The sequence below is a fragment of the Salmo salar genome, chromosome 05, assembly GCF_965601325.2.
Source record: "Salmo salar chromosome 05, fSalSal1, whole genome shotgun sequence".
NCBI lineage: Eukaryota > Metazoa > Chordata > Actinopteri > Salmoniformes > Salmonidae > Salmo > Salmo salar.
The window spans coordinates 79256750-79281181 of record NC_138295.1 but is presented as its reverse complement, the minus strand read 5'-3'; the positions used below and the strand labels follow the sequence as shown (position 1 = coordinate 79281181).

The 24432-nt window shown below is 39.4% G+C and overlaps 13 non-coding genes across 13 annotated transcripts; all 13 read right to left on the bottom strand.

Moving 5' to 3' along the window:
- Positions 1-882: 882 nt before the first annotated feature.
- trnat-ugu (transfer RNA threonine (anticodon UGU)) lies at positions 883-955 on the bottom strand. Its single transcript has one exon. It is a non-coding gene; the product is annotated as a tRNA-Thr (tRNA).
- Positions 956-2585: 1630 nt separating this feature from the next.
- trnat-ugu (transfer RNA threonine (anticodon UGU)) lies at positions 2586-2658 on the bottom strand. Its single transcript has one exon. It is a non-coding gene; the product is annotated as a tRNA-Thr (tRNA).
- A 2162-nt stretch (positions 2659-4820) lies between these two features.
- On the bottom strand, positions 4821-4893 carry trnat-ugu (transfer RNA threonine (anticodon UGU)). Its single transcript has one exon. It is a non-coding gene; the product is annotated as a tRNA-Thr (tRNA).
- A 1628-nt stretch (positions 4894-6521) lies between these two features.
- Positions 6522-6594, bottom strand: trnat-ugu (transfer RNA threonine (anticodon UGU)). The gene has a single exon. It is a non-coding gene; the product is annotated as a tRNA-Thr (tRNA).
- Positions 6595-8756: 2162 nt separating this feature from the next.
- On the bottom strand, positions 8757-8829 carry trnat-ugu (transfer RNA threonine (anticodon UGU)). The gene has a single exon. It is a non-coding gene; the product is annotated as a tRNA-Thr (tRNA).
- A 1630-nt stretch (positions 8830-10459) lies between these two features.
- On the bottom strand, positions 10460-10532 carry trnat-ugu (transfer RNA threonine (anticodon UGU)). The gene has a single exon. It is a non-coding gene; the product is annotated as a tRNA-Thr (tRNA).
- A 1628-nt stretch (positions 10533-12160) lies between these two features.
- Positions 12161-12233, bottom strand: trnat-ugu (transfer RNA threonine (anticodon UGU)). The gene has a single exon. It is a non-coding gene; the product is annotated as a tRNA-Thr (tRNA).
- Positions 12234-13863: 1630 nt separating this feature from the next.
- On the bottom strand, positions 13864-13936 carry trnat-ugu (transfer RNA threonine (anticodon UGU)). The gene has a single exon. It is a non-coding gene; the product is annotated as a tRNA-Thr (tRNA).
- A 1630-nt stretch (positions 13937-15566) lies between these two features.
- On the bottom strand, positions 15567-15639 carry trnat-ugu (transfer RNA threonine (anticodon UGU)). Its single transcript has one exon. It is a non-coding gene; the product is annotated as a tRNA-Thr (tRNA).
- A 1627-nt stretch (positions 15640-17266) lies between these two features.
- On the bottom strand, positions 17267-17339 carry trnat-ugu (transfer RNA threonine (anticodon UGU)). The gene has a single exon. It is a non-coding gene; the product is annotated as a tRNA-Thr (tRNA).
- A 1630-nt stretch (positions 17340-18969) lies between these two features.
- trnat-ugu (transfer RNA threonine (anticodon UGU)) lies at positions 18970-19042 on the bottom strand. Its single transcript has one exon. It is a non-coding gene; the product is annotated as a tRNA-Thr (tRNA).
- Positions 19043-20673: 1631 nt separating this feature from the next.
- On the bottom strand, positions 20674-20746 carry trnat-ugu (transfer RNA threonine (anticodon UGU)). The gene has a single exon. It is a non-coding gene; the product is annotated as a tRNA-Thr (tRNA).
- Positions 20747-22889: 2143 nt separating this feature from the next.
- trnat-ugu (transfer RNA threonine (anticodon UGU)) lies at positions 22890-22962 on the bottom strand. The gene has a single exon. It is a non-coding gene; the product is annotated as a tRNA-Thr (tRNA).
- Positions 22963-24432: the final 1470 nt, after the last annotated feature.

The following is a 24432-nucleotide window of genomic DNA, read 5'->3' as shown; positions in this document are numbered from 1 at the left end:
ATGAAAGGAAAATAACAAAGAGCACGCCCTCATTCAGGCGCACCAAAAGCCTACTTTCCTGTTGAGCTCCCTTGGAAAAAAATGACTATTACTTGTTCGTTTTTCAAGAAACAAGCCTGAAACTCTGTATAAAGACTGTTGACATCTAGTGGAATCCATAGGTACTGCAATCTGGGAGGAATTGTTATATGTAGGCCCATAGACTTGCATTGGAAAGGCCTGTTACTTCCAAAAACATAGGATTTCTGGATGGATTTTCCTCTGGGTTTTCGCCTGCCATATCAATTCTGTTATACTCACAGACATTATTTTAACAGTTTAGAAACTTCAAAGTGTTTTCTATCAAATTCTACCAATTATATGCATTTCCTAGCTTCTGGGCCTGAGTAACAGGAAGTTTACTATGGGCAAGTCAGTCAGGCAGAAATTCAGGATACTGCCCCCTGGCCCTAAGAAGTTTTAATACTTTCTCAGAATTAGCCATTCTTTACTATACTGGACAAAAATATATACGCAACTCGCAACAATTGAAAAGTTTTTCCTGAGTTACAGTTAATATAATCAAAAGTTTAAGTTAATGATATTATTCCTTCAACATGCATCACTGGTTTTCATGACTTCTGCTACTCCTGTCTCTAGTTTCAGCTCTTTTTTAGTCATGATTGGCGGCCCAGGACAGAATCGGCAAACGTGGAATCGTATCCTCAGTTTGTTTGGCAATGTCTCTTACAGTAGTAGTACAGCAGATAATTATTTGTGCAGGGCAATATGGTCAGTTTGTTGTCACATTTTGAACTTTCTGCTGTATAGAGCGAGAGAAATGGTAAGTCCCACCCTGTGTAAAGTTTCAGATGAATGTCTTAGAGGGTGGAGTCAAAATCAAGGCCCCAGTGAGAATTGAACTCACGACCCCTGGTTTACAAGACTAGTGCTCTAACCACTGAGCTATGGAGCCATACACCTCTGTAAGAAGACTTGGAACGCTATAAAGAACACACCCATCAGAGAGTAAAAAAAGAGACACACCTAAGTAACCAAACATGCAGGTTACCCAGTCTGGCTCCTGCAGTAAAAGCAGATTCCTTGTCATCCTTTGTTATACATTTAATGACAAACTCTCCCAGGTCTATGTGACCCTCAGGCAGGACAGTAATACCCTCTTCCGACAACATCCGGTGAAATTGGAGAGTGCCAAATTCAAATGTCAACATCACAATATTAAACATTCATGAACATACAAGTGTCTTATATCATTTAAAAGCTTAACGTCTTGTTAATCCAACTGCGTTGTCAGATTTCAAAAAGGCTTTACGGCGAAAGCATACCATGTGATTATCTGAGGACAGCTCCCCACATCCAAATATTTTTTTCAACCAATACAGGCTTTACAAAATGGCAAATAGCGATTAAATAAATCACTTACCTTTGAAGATCTTCCTCTGCTTGCAATCGCAAGGGTCCCAGCTACGCAACGAATGTTTGATTTGTTCGATAAAGTCCTTCTTTATGTCCAAAAAAGTCAATTGAGTTGGCGCTATTGATTTCAGTAATCCACTCCTTCAACATGCATACAAAGGAATCCAAAATGCTACCGGTAAACTTCGTCCAAACAAGTCAAACAATGTTTCTATTCAATCCACAGGTACCCGCAGGTATGTAAATAAACGATAATATTTCAGACGGAAAGAACGGTGTTCAATAGGAAAGGAAAATAACAAAGAGCACGCCCTCATTCAGGCGCACCAAAAGCCTACTTTCCTGTTGAGCTCCCTTGGAAAAAAACGACTATTACTTGTTCGTTTTTCAAGAAACAAGCCTGAAACTCTGTATAAAGACTGTTGACATCTAGTGGAATCCATAGGTACTGCAATCTGGGAGGAATTGTTATATGTAGGCCCATAGACTTGCATTGGAAAGGCCTGTTACTTCCAAAAACATAGGATTTCTGGATGGATTTTCCTCTGGGTTTTCGCCTGCCATATCAATTCTGTTATACTCACAGACATTATTTTAACAGTTTAGAAACTTCACAGTGTTTTCTATCAAATTCTACCAATTATATGCATTTCCTAGCTTCTGGGCCTGAGTAACAGGAAGTTTACTATGGGCAAGTCAGTCAGGCAGAAATTCAGGATACTGCCCCCTAGCCCTAAGAAGTTTTAATACTTTCTCAGAATTAGCCATTCTTTACTATACTGGACAAAAATATATACGCAACTCGCAACAATTGAAAAGTTTTTCCTGAGTTACAGTTAATATAAGCAAAAGTTTAAGTTAATGATATTATTCCTTCAACATGCATCACTGGTTTTCATGACTTCTGCTACTCCTGTCTCTAGTTTCAGCTCTTTTTTAGTCATGATTGGCGGCCCAGGACAGAATCGGCAAACGTGGAATCGTATCCTCAGTTTGTTTGGCAATGTCTCTTACAATAGTAGTAGTACAGCAGATAATTATTTGTGCAGGGCAATATGGTCAGTTTGTTGTCACATTTTGAACTTTCTGCTGTATAGAGCGAGAGAAATGGTAAGTCCCACCCTGTGTAAAGTTTCAGATGAATGTCTTAGAGGGTGGAGTCAAAATCAAGGCCCCAGTGAGAATTAAACTCATGACCCCTGGTTTACAAGACCAGTGCTCTAACCACTGAGCTATGGAGCCATACACCTCTGTAAGAAGAATTGGAACGCTAAAAAGAACACACCCATCAGAGAGTAAAAAAAGAGACACACCTAAGTAACCAAACATGCAGGTTACACAGTCTGGCTCCTGCAGTAAAAGCAGATTCCTTGTCATCCTTTGTTATACATTTAATGACAAACTCTCCCAGGTCTATGTGACCCTCAGGCAGGACAGTAATACCCTCTTCCGACAACATCCGGTGAAATTGGAGAGCGCCAAATTCAAATGTCAACATCACAATATTAAACATTCATGAACATACAAGTGTCTTATATCATTTAAAAGCTTAACGTCTTGTTAATCCAACTGCGTTGTCAGATTTCAAAAAGGCTTTACGGCGAAAGCATACCATGTGATTATCTGAGGACAGCTCCCCACATCCAAATATTTTTTTCAACCAATACAGGCTTTACAAAATGGCAAATAGCGATTAAATAAATCACTTACCTTTGAAGATCTTCCTCTGCTTGCAATCGCAAGGGTCCCAGCTACGCAACGAATGTTTGATTTGTTCGATAAAGTCCTTCTTTATGTCCAAAAAAGTCAATTGAGTTGGCGCCATTGATTTCAATAATCCACTCCTTCAACATGCATACAAAGGAATCCAAAATGCTACCGGTAAACTTCGTCCAAACAAGTCAAACAATGTTTCTATTCAATCCACAGGTACCCGCAGGTATGTAAATAAACGATAATATTTCAGACGGAAAGAACGGTGTTCAATAGGAAAGGAAAATAACAAAGAGCACGCCCTCATTCAGGCGCACCAAAAGCCTACTTTCCTGTTGAGCTCCCTTGGAAAAAAACGACTATTACTTGTTCGTTTTTCAAGAAACAAGCCTGAAACTCTGTATAAAGACTGTTGACATCTAGTGGAATCCATAGGTACTGCAATCTGGGAGGAATTGTTATATGTAGGCCCATAGACTTGCATTGGAAAGGCCTGTTACTTCCAAAAACATAGGATTTCTGGATGGATTTTCCTCTGGGTTTTCGCCTGCCATATCAATTCTGTTATACTCACAGACATTATTTTAACAGTTTAGAAACTTCAAAGTGTTTTCTATCAAATTCTACCAATTATATGCATTTCCTAGCTTCTGGGCCTGAGTAACAGGAAGTTTACTATGGGCAAGTCAGTCAGGCAGAAATTCAGGATACTGCCCCCTAGCCCTAAGAAGTTTTAATACTTTCTCAGAATTAGCCATTCTTTACTATACTGGACAAAAATATATACGCAACTCGCAACAATTGAAAAGTTTTTCCTGAGTTACAGTTAATATAAGCAAAAGTTTAAGTTAATGATAAAAGTTTAAGTTAATGATATTATTCCTTCAACATGCATCACTGGTTTTCATGACTTCTGCTACTCCTGTCTCTAGTTTCAGCTCTTTTTTAGTCATGATTGGCGGCCCAGGACAGAATCGGCAAACGTGGAATCGTATCCTCAGTTTGTTTGGCAATGTCTCTTACAGTAGTAGTAGTACAGCAGATAATTATTTGTGCAGGGCAATATGGTCAGTTTGTTGTCACATTTTGAACTTTCTGCTGTATAGAGCGAGAGAAATGGTAAGTCCCACCCTGTGTAAAGTTTCAGATGAATGTCTTAGAGGGTGGAGTCAAAATCAAGGCCCCAGTGAGAATTGAACTCACGACCCCTGGTTTACAAGACCAGTGCTCTAACCACTGATACTGCCCCCTAGCCCTAAGAGGTTTTAATACTTTCTCAGAATTAGCCATTCTTTACTATACTGGACAAAAATATATACGCAACTCGCAACAATTGAAAAGTTTTTCCTGAGTTACAGTTAATATAAGCAAAAGTTTAAGTTAATGATATTATTCCTTCAACATGCATCACTGGTTTTCATGACTTCTGCTACTCCTGTCTCTAGTTTCAGCTCTTTTTTAGTCATGATTGGCGGCCCAGGACAGAATCGGCAAACGTGGAATCGTATCCTCAGTTTGTTTGGCAATGTCTCTTACAGTAGTAGTAGTACAGCAGATAATTATTTGTGCAGGGCAATATGGTCAGTTTGTTGTCACATTTTGAACTTTCTGCTGTATAGAGCGAGAGAAATGGTAAGTCCCACCCTGTGTAAAGTTTCAGATGAATGTCTTAGAGGGTGGAGTCAAAATCAAGGCCCCAGTGAGAATTGAACTCACGACCCCTGGTTTACAAGACTAGTGCTCTAACCACTGAGCTATGGAGCCATACACCTCTGTAAGAAGAATTGGAACGCTATAAAGAACACACCCATCAGAGAGTAAAAAAAGAGACACACCTAAGTAACCAAACATGCAGGTTACCCAGTCTGGCTCCTGCAGTAAAAGCAGATTCCTTGTCATCCTTTGTTATACATTTAATGACAAACTCTCCCAGGTCTATGTGACCCTCAGGCAGGACAGTAATACCCTCTTCCGACAACATCCGGTGAAATTGGAGAGCGCCAAATTCAAATGTCAACATCACAATATTAAACATTCATGAACATACAAGTGTCTTATATCATTTAAAAGCTTAACGTCTTGTTAATCCAACTGCGTTGTCAGATTTCAAAAAGGCTTTACGGCGAAAGCATACCATGTGATTATCTGAGGACAGCTCCCCACATCCAAATATTTTTTTCAACCAATACAGGCTTTACAAAATGGCAAATAGCGATTAAATAAATCACTTACCTTTGAAGATCTTCCTCTGCTTGCAATCGCAAGGGTCCCAGCTACGCAACGAATGTTTGATTTGTTCGATAAAGTCCTTCTTTATGTCCAAAAAAGTCAATTGAGTTGGCGCCATTGATTTCAGTAATCCACTCCTTCAACATGCATACAAAGGAATCCAAAATGCTACCGGTAAACTTCGTCCAAACAAGTCAAACAATGTTTCTATTCAATCCACAGGTACCCGCAGGTATGTAAATAAACGATAATATTTCAGACGGAAAGAACGGTGTTCAATAGGAAAGGAAAATAACAAAGAGCACGCCCTCATTCAGGCGCACCAAAAGCCTACTTTCCTGTTGAGCTCCCTTGGAAAAAAACGACTATTACTTGTTCGTTTTTCAAGAAACAAGCCTGAAACTCTGTATAAAGACTGTTGACATCTAGTGGAATCCATAGGTACTGCAATCTGGGAGGAATTGTTATATGTAGGCCCATAGACTTGCATTGGAAAGGCCTGTTACTTCCAAAAACATAGGATTTCTGGATGGATTTTCCTCTGGGTTTTCGCCTGCCATATCAATTCTGTTATACTCACAGACATTATTTTAACAGTTTAGAAACTTCAAAGTGTTTTCTATCAAATTCTACCAATTATATGCATTTCCTAGCTTCTGGGCCTGAGTAACAGGAAGTTTACTATGGGCAAGTCAGTCAGGCAGAAATTCAGGATACTGCCCCCTAGCCCTAAGAGGTTTTAATACTTTCTCAGAATTAGCCATTCTTTACTATACTGGACAAAAATATATACGCAACTCGCAACAATTGAAAAGTTTTTCCTGAGTTACAGTTAATATAAGCAAAAGTTTAAGTTAATGATATTATTCCTTCAACATGCATCACTGGTTTTCATGACTTCTGCTACTCCTGTCTCTAGATTCAGCTCTTTTTTTAGTCATGATTGGCGGCCCAGGAAAGAATCGGCAAACGTGGAATCATATCCTCAGTTTGTTTGGCAATGTCTCTTACAGTAGTAGTACAGCAGATAATTATTTGTGCAGGGCAATATGGTCAGTTTGTTGTCACATTTTGAACTTTCTGCTGTATAGAGCGAGAGAAATGGTAAGTCCCACCCTGTGTAAAGTTTCAGATGAATGTCTTAGAGGGTGGAGTCAAAATCAAGGCCCCAGTGAGAATTAAACTCATGACCCCTGGTTTACAAGACCAGTGCTCTAACCACTGAGCTATGGAGCCATACACCTCTGTAAGAAGAATTGGAACGCTAAAAAGAACACACCCATCAGAGAGTAAAAAAAGAGACACACCTAAGTAACCAAACATGCAGGTTACACAGTCTGGCTCCTGCAGTAAAAGCAGATTCCTTGTCATCCTTTGTTATACATTTAATGACAAACTCTCCCAGGTCTATGTGACCCTCAGGCAGGACAGTAATACCCTCTTCCGACAACATCCGGTGAAATTGGAGAGCGCCAAATTCAAATGTCAACATCACAATATTAAACATTCATGAACATACAAGTGTCTTATATCATTTAAAAGCTTAACGTCTTGTTAATCCAACTGCGTTGTCAGATTTCAAAAAGGCTTTACGGCGAAAGCATACCATGTGATTATCTGAGGACAGCTCCCCACATCCAAATATTTTTTTCAACCAATACAGGCTTTACAAAATGGCAAATAGCGATTAAATAAATCACTTACCTTTGAAGATCTTCCTCTGCTTGCAATCGCAAGGGTCCCAGCTACGCAACGAATGTTTGATTTGTTCGATAAAGTCCTTCTTTATGTCCAAAAAAGTCAATTGAGTTGGCGCCATTGATTTCAATAATCCACTCCTTCAACATGCATACAAAGGAATCCAAAATGCTACCGGTAAACTTCGTCCAAACAAGTCAAACAATGTTTCTATTCAATCCACAGGTACCCGCAGGTATGTAAATAAACGATAATATTTCAGACGGAAAGAACGGTGTTCAATAGGAAAGGAAAATAACAAAGAGCACGCCCTCATTCAGGCGCACCAAAAGCCTACTTTCCTGTTGAGCTCCCTTGGAAAAAAACGACTATTACTTGTTCGTTTTTCAAGAAACAAGCCTGAAACTCTGTATAAAGACTGTTGACATCTAGTGGAATCCATAGGTACTGCAATCTGGGAGGAATTGTTATATGTAGGCCCATAGACTTGCATTGGAAAGGCCTGTTACTTCCAAAAACATAGGATTTCTGGATGGATTTTCCTCTGGGTTTTCGCCTGCCATATCAATTCTGTTATACTCACAGACATTATTTTAACAGTTTAGAAACTTCAAAGTGTTTTCTATCAAATTCTACCAATTATATGCATTTCCTAGCTTCTGGGCCTGAGTAACAGGAAGTTTACTATGGGCAAGTCAGTCAGGCAGAAATTCAGGATACTGCCCCCTAGCCCTAAGAAGTTTTAATACTTTCTCAGAATTAGCCATTCTTTACTATACTGGACAAAAATATATACGCAACTCGCAACAATTGAAAAGTTTTTCCTGAGTTACAGTTAATATAAGCAAAAGTTTAAGTTAATGATAAAAGTTTAAGTTAATGATATTATTCCTTCAACATGCATCACTGGTTTTCATGACTTCTGCTACTCCTGTCTCTAGTTTCAGCTCTTTTTTAGTCATGATTGGCGGCCCAGGACAGAATCGGCAAACGTGGAATCGTATCCTCAGTTTGTTTGGCAATGTCTCTTACAGTAGTAGTAGTACAGCAGATAATTATTTGTGCAGGGCAATATGGTCAGTTTGTTGTCACATTTTGAACTTTCTGCTGTATAGAGCGAGAGAAATGGTAAGTCCCACCCTGTGTAAAGTTTCAGATGAATGTCTTAGAGGGTGGAGTCAAAATCAAGGCCCCAGTGAGAATTGAACTCACGACCCCTGGTTTACAAGACCAGTGCTCTAACCACTGATACTGCCCCCTAGCCCTAAGAGGTTTTAATACTTTCTCAGAATTAGCCATTCTTTACTATACTGGACAAAAATATATACGCAACTCGCAACAATTGAAAAGTTTTTCCTGAGTTACAGTTAATATAAGCAAAAGTTTAAGTTAATGATATTATTCCTTCAACATGCATCACTGGTTTTCATGACTTCTGCTACTCCTGTCTCTAGTTTCAGCTCTTTTTTAGTCATGATTGGCGGCCCAGGACAGAATCGGCAAACGTGGAATCGTATCCTCAGTTTGTTTGGCAATGTCTCTTACAGTAGTAGTAGTACAGCAGATAATTATTTGTGCAGGGCAATATGGTCAGTTTGTTGTCACATTTTGAACTTTCTGCTGTATAGAGCGAGAGAAATGGTAAGTCCCACCCTGTGTAAAGTTTCAGATGAATGTCTTAGAGGGTGGAGTCAAAATCAAGGCCCCAGTGAGAATTGAACTCACGACCCCTGGTTTACAAGACTAGTGCTCTAACCACTGAGCTATGGAGCCATACACCTCTGTAAGAAGAATTGGAACGCTATAAAGAACACACCCATCAGAGAGTAAAAAAAGAGACACACCTAAGTAACCAAACATGCAGGTTACCCAGTCTGGCTCCTGCAGTAAAAGCAGATTCCTTGTCATCCTTTGTTATACATTTAATGACAAACTCTCCCAGGTCTATGTGACCCTCAGGCAGGACAGTAATACCCTCTTCCGACAACATCCGGTGAAATTGGAGAGCGCCAAATTCAAATGTCAACATCACAATATTAAACATTCATGAACATACAAGTGTCTTATATCATTTAAAAGCTTAACGTCTTGTTAATCCAACTGCGTTGTCAGATTTCAAAAAGGCTTTACGGCGAAAGCATACCATGTGATTATCTGAGGACAGCTCCCCACATCCAAATATTTTTTTCAACCAATACAGGCTTTACAAAATGGCAAATAGCGATTAAATAAATCACTTACCTTTGAAGATCTTCCTCTGCTTGCAATCGCAAGGGTCCCAGCTACGCAACGAATGTTTGATTTGTTCGATAAAGTCCTTCTTTATGTCCAAAAAAGTCAATTGAGTTGGCGCCATTGATTTCAGTAATCCACTCCTTCAACATGCATACAAAGGAATCCAAAATGCTACCGGTAAACTTCGTCCAAACAAGTCAAACAATGTTTCTATTCAATCCACAGGTACCCGCAGGTATGTAAATAAACGATAATATTTCAGACGGAAAGAACGGTGTTCAATAGGAAAGGAAAATAACAAAGAGCACGCCCTCATTCAGGCGCACCAAAAGCCTACTTTCCTGTTGAGCTCCCTTGGAAAAAAACGACTATTACTTGTTCGTTTTTCAAGAAACAAGCCTGAAACTCTGTATAAAGACTGTTGACATCTAGTGGAATCCATAGGTACTGCAATCTGGGAGGAATTGTTATATGTAGGCCCATAGACTTGCATTGGAAAGGCCTGTTACTTCCAAAAACATAGGATTTCTGGATGGATTTTCCTCTGGGTTTTCGCCTGCCATATCAATTCTGTTATACTCACAGACATTATTTTAACAGTTTAGAAACTTCAAAGTGTTTTCTATCAAATTCTACCAATTATATGCATTTCCTAGCTTCTGGGCCTGAGTAACAGGAAGTTTACTATGGGCAAGTCAGTCAGGCAGAAATTCAGGATACTGCCCCCTAGCCCTAAGAGGTTTTAATACTTTCTCAGAATTAGCCATTCTTTACTATACTGGACAAAAATATATACGCAACTCGCAACAATTGAAAAGTTTTTCCTGAGTTACAGTTAATATAAGCAAAAGTTTAAGTTAATGATATTATTCCTTCAACATGCATCACTGGTTTTCATGACTTCTGCTACTCCTGTCTCTAGTTTCAGCTCTTTTTTAGTCATGATTGGCGGCCCAGGACAGAATCGGCAAACGTGGAATCGTATCCTCAGTTTGTTTGGCAATGTCTCTTACAGTAGTAGTAGTACAGCAGATAATTATTTGTGCAGGGCAATATGGTCAGTTTGTTGTCACATTTTGAACTTTCTGCTGTATAGAGCGAGAGAAATGGTATATCCCACCCTGTGTAAAGTTTCAGATGAATGTCTTAGAGGGTGGAGTCAAAATCAAGGCCCCAGTGAGAATTGAACTCACGACCCCTGGTTTACAAGACCAGTGCTCTAACCACTGAGCTATGGAGCCATACACCTCTGTAAGAAGAATTGGAACGCTATAAAGAACACACCCATCAGAGAGTAAAAAAAGAGACACACCTAAGTAACCAAACATGCAGGTTACCCAGTCTGGCTCCTGCAGTAAAAGCAGATTCCTTGTCATCCTTTGTTATACATTTAATGACAAACTCTCCCAGGTCTATGTGACCCTCAGGCAGGACAGTAATACCCTCTTCCGACAACATCCGGTGAAATTGGAGAGCGCCAAATTCAAATGTCAACATCACAATATTAAACATTCATGAACATACAAGTGTCTTATATCATTTAAAAGCTTAACGTCTTGTTAATCCAACTGCGTTGTCAGATTTCAAAAAGGCTTTACGGCGAAAGCATACCATGTGATTATCTGAGGACAGCTCCCCACATCCAAATATTTTTTTCAACCAATACAGGCTTTACAAAATGGCAAATAGCGATTAAATAAATCACTTACCTTTGAAGATCTTCCTCTGCTTGCAATCGCAAGGGTCCCAGCTACGCAACGAATGTTTGATTTGTTCGATAAAGTCCTTCTTTATGTCCAAAAAAGTCAATTGAGTTGGCGCCATTGATTTCAGTAATCCACTCCTTCAACATGCATACAAAGGAATCCAAAATGCTACCGGTAAACTTCGTCCAAACAAGTCAAACAATGTTTCTATTCAATCCACAGGTACCCGCAGGTATGTAAATAAACGATAATATTTCAGACGGAAAGAACGGTGTTCAATAGGAAAGGAAAATAACAAAGAGCACGCCCTCATTCAGGCGCACCAAAAGCCTACTTTCCTGTTGAGCTCCCTTGGAAAAAAACGACTATTACTTGTTCGTTTTTCAAGAAACAAGCCTGAAACTCTGTATAAAGACTGTTGACATCTAGTGGAATCCATAGGTACTGCAATCTGGGAGGAATTGTTATATGTAGGCCCATAGACTTGCATTGGAAAGGCCTGTTACTTCCAAAAACATAGGATTTCTGGATGGATTTTCCTCTGGGTTTTCGCCTGCCATATCAATTCTGTTATACTCACAGACATTATTTTAACAGTTTAGAAACTTCAAAGTGTTTTCTATCAAATTCTACCAATTATATGCATTTCCTAGCTTCTGGGCCTGAGTAACAGGAAGTTTACTATGGGCAAGTCAGTCAGGCAGAAATTCAGGATACTGCCCCCTAGCCCTAAGAGGTTTTAATACTTTCTCAGAATTAGCCATTCTTTACTATACTGGACAAAAATATATACGCAACTCGCAACAATTGAAAAGTTTTTCCTGAGTTACAGTTAATATAAGCAAAAGTTTAAGTTAATGATATTATTCCTTCAACATGCATCACTGGTTTTCATGACTTCTGCTACTCCTGTCTCTAGTTTCAGCTCTTTTTTTAGTCATGATTGGCGGCCCAGGAAAGAATCGGCAAACGTGGAATCATATCCTCAGTTTGTTTGGCAATGTCTCTTACAGTAGTAGTACAGCAGATAATTATTTGTGCAGGGCAATATGGTCAGTTTGTTGTCACATTTTGAACTTTCTGCTGTATAGAGCGAGAGAAATGGTAAGTCCCACCCTGTGTAAAGTTTCAGATGAATGTCTTAGAGGGTGGAGTCAAAATCAAGGCCCCAGTGAGAATTGAACTCACGACCCCTGGTTTACAAGACCAGTGCTCTAACCACTGAGCTATGGAGCCATACACCTCTGTAAGAAGAATTGGAACGCTATAAAGAACACACCCATCAGAGAGTAAAAAAAGAGACACACCTAAGTAACCAAACATGCAGATTACCCAGTCTGGCTCCTGCAGTAAAAGCAGATTCCTTGTCATCCTTTGTTATACATTTAATGACAAACTCTCCCAGGTCTATGTGACCCTCAGGCAGGACAGTAATACCCTCTTCCGACAACATCCGGTGAAATTGGAGAGCGCCAAATTCAAATGTCAACATCACAATATTAAACATTCATGAACATACAAGTGTCTTATATCATTTAAAAGCTTAACGTCTTGTTAATCCAACTGCGTTGTCAGATTTCAAAAAGGCTTTACGGCGAAAGCATACCATGTGATTATCTGAGGACAGCTCCCCACATCCAAATATTTTTTTCAACCAATACAGGCTTTACAAAATGGCAAATAGCGATTAAATAAATCACTTACCTTTGAAGATCTTCCTCTGCTTGCAATCGCAAGGGTCCCAGCTACGCAACGAATGTTTGATTTGTTCGATAAAGTCCTTCTTTATGTCCAAAAAAGTCAATTGAGTTGGCGCCATTGATTTCAGTAATCCACTCCTTCAACATGCATACAAAGGAATCCAAAATGCTACCGGTAAACTTCGTCCAAACAAGTCAAACAATGTTTCTATTCAATCCACAGGTACCCGCAGGTATGTAAATAAACGATAATATTTCAGACGGAAAGAACGGTGTTCAATAGGAAAGGAAAATAACAAAGAGCACGCCCTCATTCAGGCGCACCAAAAGCCTACTTTCCTGTTGAGCTCCCTTGGAAAAAAACGACTATTACTTGTTCGTTTTTCAAGAAACAAGCCTGAAACTCTGTATAAAGACTGTTGACATCTAGTGGAATCCATAGGTACTGCAATCTGGGAGGAATTGTTATATGTAGGCCCATAGACTTGCATTGGAAAGGCCTGTTACTTCCAAAAACATAGGATTTCTGGATGGATTTTCCTCTGGGTTTTCGCCTGCCATATCAATTCTGTTATACTCACAGACATTATTTTAACAGTTTAGAAACTTCAAAGTGTTTTCTATCAAATTCTACCAATTATATGCATTTCCTAGCTTCTGGGCCTGAGTAACAGGAAGTTTACTATGGGCAAGTCAGTCAGGCAGAAATTCAGGATACTGCCCCCTAGCCCTAAGAGGTTTTAATACTTTCTCAGAATTAGCCATTCTTTACTATACTGGACAAAAATATATACGCAACTCGCAACAATTGAAAAGTTTTTCCTGAGTTACAGTTAATATAAGCAAAAGTTTAAGTTAATGATATTATTCCTTCAACATGCATCACTGGTTTTCATGACTTCTGCTACTCCTGTCTCTAGTTTCAGCTCTTTTTTAGTCATGATTGGCGGCCCAGGACAGAATCGGCAAACGTGGAATCGTATCCTCAGTTTGTTTGGCAATGTCTCTTACAGTAGTAGTAGTACAGCAGATAATTATTTGTGCAGGGCAATATGGTCAGTTTGTTGTCACATTTTGAACTTTCTGCTGTATAGAGCGAGAGAAATGGTAAGTCCCACCCTGTGTAAAGTTTCAGATGAATGTCTTAGAGGGTGGAGTCAAAATCAAGGCCCCAGTGAGAATTGAACTCACGACCGCTGGTTTACAAGACTAGTGCTCTAACCACTGAGCTATGGAGCCATACACCTCTTTAAGAAGAATTGGAACGCTATAAAGAACACACCCATCAGAGAGTAAAAAAAGAGACACACCTAAGTAACCAAACATGCAGGTTACCCAGTCTGGCTCCTGCAGTAAAAGCAGATTCCTTGTCATCCTTTGTTATATATTTAATGACAAACTCTCCCAGGTCTATGTGACCCTCAGGCAGGACAGTAATACCCTCTTCCGACAACATCCGGTGAAATTGGAGAGCGCCAAATTCAAATGTCAACATCACAATATTAAACATTCATGAACATACAAGTGTCTTATATCATTTAAAAGCTTAACGTCTTGTTAATCCAACTGCGTTGTCAGATTTCAAAAAGGCTTTACGGCGAAAGCATACCATGTGATTATCTGAGGACAGCTCCCCACATCCAAATATTTTTTTCAACCAATACAGGCTTTACAAAATGGCAAATAGCGATTAAATAAATCACTTACCTTTGAAGATCTTCCTCTGCTTGCAATCGCAAGGGTCCCAGCTACGCAACGAATGTTTGATTTGTTCGATAAAGTCCTTCTTTATGTCCAAAAAAGTCAATTGAGTTGGCGCCATTGATTTCAGTAATCCACTCCTTCAACATGCATACAAAGGAATCCAAAATGCTACCGGTAAACTTCGTCCAAACAAGTCAAACAATGTTTCTATTCAATCCACAGGTACCCGCAGGTATGTAAATAAACGATAATATTTCAGACGGAAAGAACGGTGTTCAATAGGAAAGGAAAATAACAAAGAGCACGCCCTCATTCAGGCGCACCAAAAGCCTACTTTCCTGTTGAGCTCCCTTGGAAAAAAACGACTATTACTTGTTCGTTTTTCAAGAAACAAGCCTGAAACTCTGTATAAAGACTGTTGACATCTAGTGGAATCCATAGGTACTGCAATCTGGGAGGAATTGTTATATGTAGGCCCATAGACTTGCATTGGAAAGGCCTGTTACTTCCAAAAACATAGGATTTCTGGATGGATTTTCCTCTGGGTTTTCGCCTGCCATATCAATTCTGTTATACTCACAGACATTATTTTAACAGTTTAGAAACTTCAAAGTGTTTTCTATCAAATTCTACCAATTATATGCATTTCCTAGCTTCTGGGCCTGAGTAACAGGAAGTTTACTATGGGCAAGTCAGTCAGGCAGAAATTCAGGATACTGCCCCCTAGCCCTAAGAGGTTTTAATACTTTCTCAGAATTAGCCATTCTTTACTATACTGGACAAAAATATATACGCAACTCGCAACAATTGAAAAGTTTTTCCTGAGTTACAGTTAATATAAGCAAAAGTTTAAGTTAATGATATTATTCCTTCAACATGCATCACTGGTTTTCATGACTTCTGCTACTCCTGTCTCTAGTTTCAGCTCTTTTTTAGTCATGATTGGCGGCCCAGGACAGAATCGGCAAACGTGGAATCGTATCCTCAGTTTGTTTGGCAATGTCTCTTACAGTAGTAGTAGTACAGCAGATAATTATTTGTGCAGGGCAATATGGTCAGTTTGTTGTCACATTTTGAACTTTCTGCTGTATAGAGCGAGAGAAATGGTAAGTCCCACCCTGTGTAAAGTTTCAGATGAATGTCTTAGAGGGTGGAGTCAAAATCAAGGCCCCAGTGAGAATTGAACTCACGACCCCTGGTTTACAAGACTAGTGCTCTAACCACTGAGCTATGGAGCCATACACCTCTGTAAGAAGAATTGGAACGCTATAAAGAACACACCCATCAGAGAGTAAAAAAAGAGACACACCTAAGTAACCAAACATGCAGGTTACCCAGTCTGGCTCCTGCAGTAAAAGCAGATTCCTTGTCATCCTTTGTTATACATTTAATGACAAACTCTCCCAGGTCTATGTGACCCTCAGGCAGGACAGTAATACCCTCTTCCGACAACATCCGGTGAAATTGGAGAGCGCCAAATTCAAATGTCAACATCACAATATTAAACATTCATGAACATACAAGTGTCTTATATCATTTAAAAGCTTAACGTCTTGTTAATCCAACTGCGTTGTCAGATTTCAAAAAGGCTTTACGGCGAAAGCATACCATGTGATTATCTGAGGACAGCTCCCCACATCCAAATATTTTTTTCAACCAATACAGGCTTTACAAAATGGCAAATAGCGATTAAATAAATCACTTACCTTTGAAGATCTTCCTCTGCTTGCAATCGCAAGGGTCCCAGCTACGCAACGAATGTTTGATTTGTTCGATAAAGTCCTTCTTTATGTCCAAAAAAGTCAATTGAGTTGGCGCCATTGATTTCAGTAATCCACTCCTTCAACATGCATACAAAGGAATCCAAAATGCTACCGGTAAACTTCGTCCAAACAAGTCAAACAATGTTTCTATTCAATCCACAGGTACCCGCAGGTATGTAAATAAACGATAATATTTCAGACGGAAAGAACGGTGTTCAATAGGAAAGGAAAATAACAAAGAGCACGCCCTCATTCAGGCGCACCAAAAGCCTACTTTCCTGTTGAGCTCCCTTGGAAAAAAACGACTATTACTTGTTCGTTTTTCAAGAAACAAGCCTGAAACTCTGTATAAAGACTGTTGACATCTAGTGGAATCCATAGGTACTGCAATCTGGGAGGAATTGTTATATGTAGGCCCATAGACTTGCATTGGAAAGGCCTGTTACTTCCAAAAACATAGGATTTCTGGATGGATTTTCCTCTGGGTTTTCGCCTGCCATATCAATTCTGTTATACTCACAGACATTATTTTAACAGTTTAGAAACTTCAAAGTGTTTTCTATCAAATTCTACCAATTATATGCATTTCCTAGCTTCTGGGCCTGAGTAACAGGAAGTTTACTATGGGCAAGTCAGTCAGGCAGAAATTCAGGATACTGCCCCCTAGCCCTAAGAGGTTTTAATACTTTCTCAGAATTAGCCATTCTTTACTATACTGGACAAAAATATATACGCAACTCGCAACAATTGAAAAGTTTTTCCTGAGTTACAGTTAATATAAGCAAAAGTTTAAGTTAATGATATTATTCCTTCAACATGCATCACTGGTTTTCATGACTTCTGCTACTCCTGTCTCTAGTTTCAGCTCTTTTTTAGTCATGATTGGCGGCCCAGGACAGAATCGGCAAACGTGGAATCGTATCCTCAGTTTGTTTGGCAATGTCTCTTACAGTAGTAGTACAGCAGATAATTATTTGTGCAGGGCAATATGGTCAGTTTGTTGTCACATTTTGAACTTTCTGCTGTATAGAGCGAGAGAAATGGTAAGTCCCACCCTGTGTAAAGTTTCAGATGAATGTCTTAGAGGGTGGAGTCAAAATCAAGGCCCCAGTGAGAATTGAACTCACGACCCCTGGTTTACAAGACTAGTGCTCTAACCACTGAGCTATGGAGCCATACACCTCTGTAAGAAGAATTGGAACGCTATAAAGAATACACCCATCAGAGAGTAAAAAAAGAGACACACCTAAGTAACCAAACATGCAGGTTACCCAGTCTGGCTCCTGCAGTAAAAGCAGATTCCTTGTCATCCTTTGTTATACATTTAATGACAAACTCTCCCAGGTCTATGTGACCCTCAGGCAGGACAGTAATACCCTCTTCCGACAACATCCGGTGAAATTGGAGAGCGCCAAATTCAAATGTCAACATCACAATATTAAACATTCATGAACATAAAAGTGTCTTATATCATTTAAAAGCTTAACGTCTTGTTAATCCAACTGCGTTGTCAGATTTCAAAAAGGCTTTACGGCGAAAGCATACCATGTGATTATCTGAGGACAGCTCCCCACATCCAAATATTTTTTTCAACCAATACAGGCTTTACAAAATGGCAAATAGCGATTAAATAAATCACTTACCTTTGAAGATCTTCCTCTGCTTGCAATCGCAAGGGTCCCAGCTACGCAACGAATGTTTGATTTGTTCGATAAAGTCCTTCTTTATGTCCAAAAAAGTCAATTGAGTTGGCGCCATTGATTTCAGTAATCCACTCCTTCAACATGCATACAAAGGAATCCAAAATGCTACCGGTAAACTTCGTCCAAACAAGTCAAACAATGTTTCTATTCAATCCACAGGTACCCGCAGGTATGTAAATAAACGATAATATTTCAGACGGAAAGAACGGTGTTCAATAGGAAAGGAAAATAACAAAGAGCACGCCCTCATTCAGGCGCACCAAAAGCCTACTTTCCTGTTGAGCTCCCTTGGAAAAAAACGACTATTACTTGTTCGTTTTTCAAGAAACAAGCCTGAAACTCTGTATAAAGACTGTTGACATCTAGTGGAATCCATAGGTACTGCAATCTGGGAGGAATTGTTATATGTAGGCCCATAGACTTGCATTGGAAAGGCCTGTTACTTCCAAAAACATAGGATTTCTGGATGGATTTTCCTCTGGGTTTTCGCCTGCCATATCAATTCTGTTATACTCACAGACATTATTTTAACAGTTTAGAAACTTCAAAGTGTTTTCTATCAAATTCTACCAATTATATGCATTTCCTAGCTTCTGGGCCTGAGTAACAGGAAGTTTACTATGGGCAAGTCAGTCAGGCAGAAATTCAGGATACTGCCCCCTAGCCCTAAGAAGTTTTAATACTTTCTCAGAATTAGCCATTCTTTACTATACTGGACAAAAATATATACGCAACTCGCAACAATTGAAAAGTTTTTCCTGAGTTACAGTTAATATAAGCAAAAGTTTAAGTTAATGATATTATTCCTTCAACATGCATCACTGGTTTTCATGACTTCTGCTACTCCTGTCTCTAGTTTCAGCTCTTTTTTAGTCATGATTGGCGGCCCAGGACAGAATCGGCAAACGTGGAATCGTATCCTCAGTTTGTTTGGCAATGTCTCTTACAATAGTAGTAGTACAGCAGATAATTATTTGTGCAGGGCAATATGGTCAGTTTGTTGTCACATTTTGAACTTTCTGCTGTATAGAGCGAGAGAAATGGTAAGTCCCACCCTGTGTAAAGTTTCAGATGAATGTCTTAGAGGGTGGAGTCAAAATCAAGGCCCCAGTGAGAATTGAACTCACGACCCCTGGTTTACAAGACCAGTGCTCTAACCACTGAGCTATGGAGCCATACACCTCTGTAAGAAGAATTGGAACGCTATAAAGAACACACCCATCAGAGAGTAAAAAAAGAGACACACCTAAGTAACCAAACATGCAGGTTACCCAGTCTGGCTCCTGCAGTAAAAGCAGATTCCTTGTCATCCTTTGTTATACATTTAATGACAAACTCTCCCAGGTCTATGTGACCCTCAGGCAGGACAGTAATACCCTCTTCCGACAACATCCGGTGAAACTGGAGAGCTCCAAATTCAAATGTCAACATCACAATATTAAACATTCATGAACATACAAGTGTCTTATATCATTTAAAAGCTTAACGTCTTGTTAATCCAACTGCGTTGTCAGATTTCAAAAAGGCTTTACGGCGAAAGCATACCATGTGATTATCTGAGGACAGCTCCCCACATCCAAATATTTTTTTTCAACCAATACAGGCTTTACAAAATGGCAAATAGCGATTAAATAAATCACTTACCTTTGAAGATCTTCCTCTGCTTGCAATCGCAAGGGTCCCAGCTACGCAACGAATGTTTGATTTGTTCGATAAAGTCCTTCTTTATGTCCAAAAAAGTCAATTGAGTTGGCGCCATTGATTTCAGTAATCCACTCCTTCAACATGCATACAAAGGAATCCAAAATGCTACCGGTAAACTTCGTCCAAACAAGTCAAACAATGTTTCTATTCAATCCACAGGTACCCGCAGGTATGTAAATAAACGATAATATTTCAGACGGAAAGAACGGTGTTCAATAGGAAAGGAAAATAACAAAGAGCACGCCCTCATTCAGGCGCACCAAAAGCCTACATTCCTTTTGAGCTCCCTTGGAAAAAAACGACTATTACTTGTTCGTTTTTCAAGAAACAAGCCTGAAACTCTGTATAAAGACTGTTGACATCTAGTGGAATCCATAGGTACTGCAATCTGGGAGGAATTGTTATATGTAGGCCCATAGACTTGCATTGGAAAGGCCTGTTACTTCCAAAAACATAGGATTTCTGGATGGATTTTCCTCTGGGTTTTCGCCTGCCATATCAATTCTGTTATACTCACAGACATTATTTTAACAGTTTAGAAACTTCAAAGTGTTTTCTATCAAATTCTACCAATTATATGCATTTCCTAGCTTCTGGGCCTGAGTAACAGGAAGTTTACTATGGGCAAGTCAGTCAGGCAGAAATTCAGGATACTGCCCCCTAGCCCTAAGAGGTTTTAATACTTTCTCAGAATTAGCCATTCTTTACTATACTGGACAAAAATATATACGCAACTCGCAACAATTGAAAAGTTTTTCCTGAGTTACAGTTAATATAAGCAAAAGTTTAAGTTAATGATATTATTCCTTCAACATGCATCACTGGTTTTCATGACTTCTGCTACTCCTGTCTCTAGTTTCAGCTCTTTTTTAGTCATGATTGGCGGCCCAGGACAGAATCGGCAAACGTGGAATCGTATCCTCAGTTTGTTTGGCAATGTCTCTTACAGTAGTAGTAGTACAGCAGATAATTATTTGTGCAGGGCAATATGGTCAGTTTGTTGTCACATTTTGAACTTTCTGCTGTATAGAGCGAGAGAAATGGTAAGTCCCACCCTGTGTAAAGTTTCAGATGAATGTCTTAGAGGGTGGAGTCAAAATCAAGGCCCCAGTGAGAATTGAACTCACGACCCCTGGTTTACAAGACTAGTGCTCTAACCACTGAGCTATGGAGCCATACACCTCTGTAAGAAGAATTGGAACGCTATAAAGAACACACCCATCAGAGAGTAAAAAAAGAGACACACCTAAATAACCAAACATGCAGGTTACCCAGTCTGGCTCCTGCAGTAAAAGCAGATTCCTTGTCATCCTTTGTTATACATTTAATGACAAACTCTCCCAGGTCTATGTGACCCTCAGGCAGGACAGTAATACCCTCTTCCGACAACATCCGGTGAAATTGGAGAGCGCCAAATTCAAATGTCAACATCACAATATTAAACATTCATGAACATACAAGTGTCTTATATCATTTAAAAGCTTAACGTCTTGTTAATCCAACTGCGTTGTCAGATTTCAAAAAGGCTTTACGGCGAAAGCATACCATGTGATTATCTGAGGACAGCTCCCCACATCCAAATATTTTTTTCAACCAATACAGGCTTTACAAAATGGCAAATAGCGATTAAATAAATCACTTACCTTTGAAGATCTTCCTCTGCTTGCAATCGCAAGGGTCCCAGCTACGCAACGAATGTTTGATTTGTTCGATAAAGTCCTTCTTTATGTCCAAAAAAGTCAATTGAGTTGGCGCCATTGATTTCAGTAATCCACTCCTTCAACATGCATACAAAGGAATCCAAAATGCTACCGGTAAACTTCGTCCAAACAAGTCAAACAATGTTTCTATTCAATCCACAGGTACCCGCAGGTATGTAAATAAACGATAATATTTCAGACGGAAAGAACGGTGTTCAATAGGAAAGGAAAATAACAAAGAGCACGCCCTCATTCAGGCGCACCAAAAGCCTACTTTCCTGTTGAGCTCCCTTGGAAAAAAACGACTATTACTTGTTCGTTTTTCAAGAAACAAGCCTGAAACTCTGTATAAAGACTGTTGACATCTAGTGGAATCCATAGGTACTGCAATCTGGGAGGAATTGTTATATGTAGGCCCATAGACTTGCATTGGAAAGGCCTGTTACTTCCAAAAACATAGGATTTCTGGATGGATTTTCCTCTGGGTTTTCGCCTGCCATATCAATTCTGTTATACTCACAGACATTATTTTAACAGTTTAGAAACTTCACAGTGTTTTCTATCAAATTCTACCAATTATATGCATTTCCTAGCTTCTGGGCCTGAGTAACAGGAAGTTTACTATGGGCAAGTCAGTCAGGCAGAAATTCAGGATACTGCCCCCTAGCCCTAAGAAGTTTTAATACTTTCTCAGAATTAGCCATTCTTTACTATACTGGACAAAAATATATACGCAACTCGCAACAATTGAAAAGTTTTTCCTGAATTACAGTTAATATAAGCAAAAGTTTAAGTTAATGATATTATTCCTTCAACATGCATCACTGGTTTCCATGACTTCTGCTACTCCTGTCTCTAGTTTCAGCTCTTTTTTAGTCATGATTGGCGGCCCAGGACAGAATCGGCAAACGTGGAATCGTATCCTCAGTTTGTTTGGCAATGTCTCTTACAATAGTAGTAGTACAGCAGATAATTATTTGTGCAGGGCAATATGGTCAGTTTGTTGTCACATTTTGAACTTTCTGCTGTATAGAGCGAGAGAAATGGTAAGTCCCACCCTGTGTAAAGTTTCAGATGAATGTCTTAGAGGGTGGAGTCAAAATCAAGGCCCCAGTGAGAATTGAACTCACGACCCCTGGTTTACAAGACCAGTGCTCTAACCACTGATACTGCCCCCTAGCCCTAAGAGGTTTTAATACTTTCTCAGAATTAGCCATTCTTTACTATACTGCACAAAAATATATACGCAACTCGCAACAATTGAAAAGTTTTTCCTGAGTTACAGTTAATATAAGCAAAAGTTTAAGTTAATGATATTATTCCTTCAACATGCATCACTGGTTTTCATGACTTCTGCTACTCCTGTCTCTAGTTTCAGCTCTTTTTTAGTCATGATTGGCGGCCCAGGACAGAATCGGCAAACGTGGAATCGTATCCTCAGTTTGTTTGGCAATGTCTCTTACAGTAGTAGTAGTACAGCAGATAATTATTTGTGCAGGGCAATATGGTCAGTTTGTTGTCACATTTTGAACTTTCTGCTGTATAGAGCGAGAGAAATGGTAAGTCCCACCCTGTGTAAAGTTTCAGATGAATGTCTTAGAGGGTGGAGTCAAAATCAAGGCCCCAGTGAGAATTGAACTCACGACCCCTGGTTTACAAGAGTAGTGCTCTAACCACTGAGCTATGGAGCCATACACCTCTGTAAGAAGAATTGGAACGCTATAAAGAACACACCCATCAGATTCAAATGTCAACATCACAATATTAAACATTCATGAACATACAAGTGTCTTATATCATTTAAAAGCTTAACGTCTTGTTAATCCAACTGCGTTGTCAGATTTCAAAAAGGCTTTACGGCGAAAGCATACCATGTGATTATCTGAGGACAGCTCCCCACATCCAAATATTTTTTTCAACCAATACAGGCTTTACAAAATGCCAAATAGCGATTAAATAAATCACTTACCTTTGAAGATCTTCCTCTGCTTGCAATCGCAAGGGTCCCAGCTACGCAACGAATGTTTGATTTGTTCGATAAAGTCCTTCTTTATGTCCAAAAAAGTCAATTGAGTTGGCGCCATTGATTTCAGTAATCCACTCCTTCAACATGCATACAAAGGAATCCAAAATGCTACCGGTAAACTTCGTCCAAACAAGTCAAACAATGTTTCTATTCAATCCACAGGTACCCGCAGGTATGTAAATAAACGATAATATTTCAGACGGAAAGAACGGTGTTCAATAGGAAAGGAAAATAACAAAGAGCACGCCCTCATTCAGGCGCACCAAAAGCCTACTTTCCTGTTGAGCTCCCTTGGAAAAAAACGACTATTACTTGTTCGTTTTTCAAGAAACAAGCCTGAAACTCTGTATAAAGACTGTTGACATCTAGTGGAATCCATAGGTACTGCAATCTGGGAGGAATTGTTATATGTAGGCCCATAGACTTGCATTGGAAAGGCCTGTTACTTCCAAAAACATAGGATTTCTGGATGGATTTTCCTCTGGGTTTTCGCCTGCCATATCAATTCTGTTATACTCACAGACATTATTTTAACAGTTTAGAAACTTCAAAGTGTTTTCTATCAAATTCTACCAATTATATGCATTTCCTAGCTTCTGGGCCTGAGTAACAGGAAGTTTACTATGGGCAAGTCAGTCAGGCAGAAATTCAGGATACTGCCCCCTAGCCCTAAGAAGTTTTAATACTTTCTCAGAATTAGCCATTCTTTACTATACTGGACAAAAATATATACGCAACTCGCAACAATTGAAAAGTTTTTCCTGAGTTACAGTTAATATAAGCAAAAGTTTAAGTTAATGATATTATTCCTTCAACATGCATCACTGGTTTTCATGACTTCTGCTACTCCTGTCTCTAGTTTCAGCTCTTTTTTAGTCATGATTGGCGGCCCAGGACAGAATCGGCAAACGTGGAATCGTATCCTCAGTTTGTTTGGCAATGTCTCTTACAGTAGTAGTAGTACAGCAGATAATTATTTGTGCAGGGCAATATGGTCAGTTTGTTGTCACATTTTGAACTTTCTGCTGTATAGAGCGAGAGAAATGGTAAGTCCCACCCTGTGTAAAGTTTCAGATGAATGTCTTAGAGGGTGGAGTCAAAATCAAGGCCCCAGTGAGAATTGAACTCACGACCC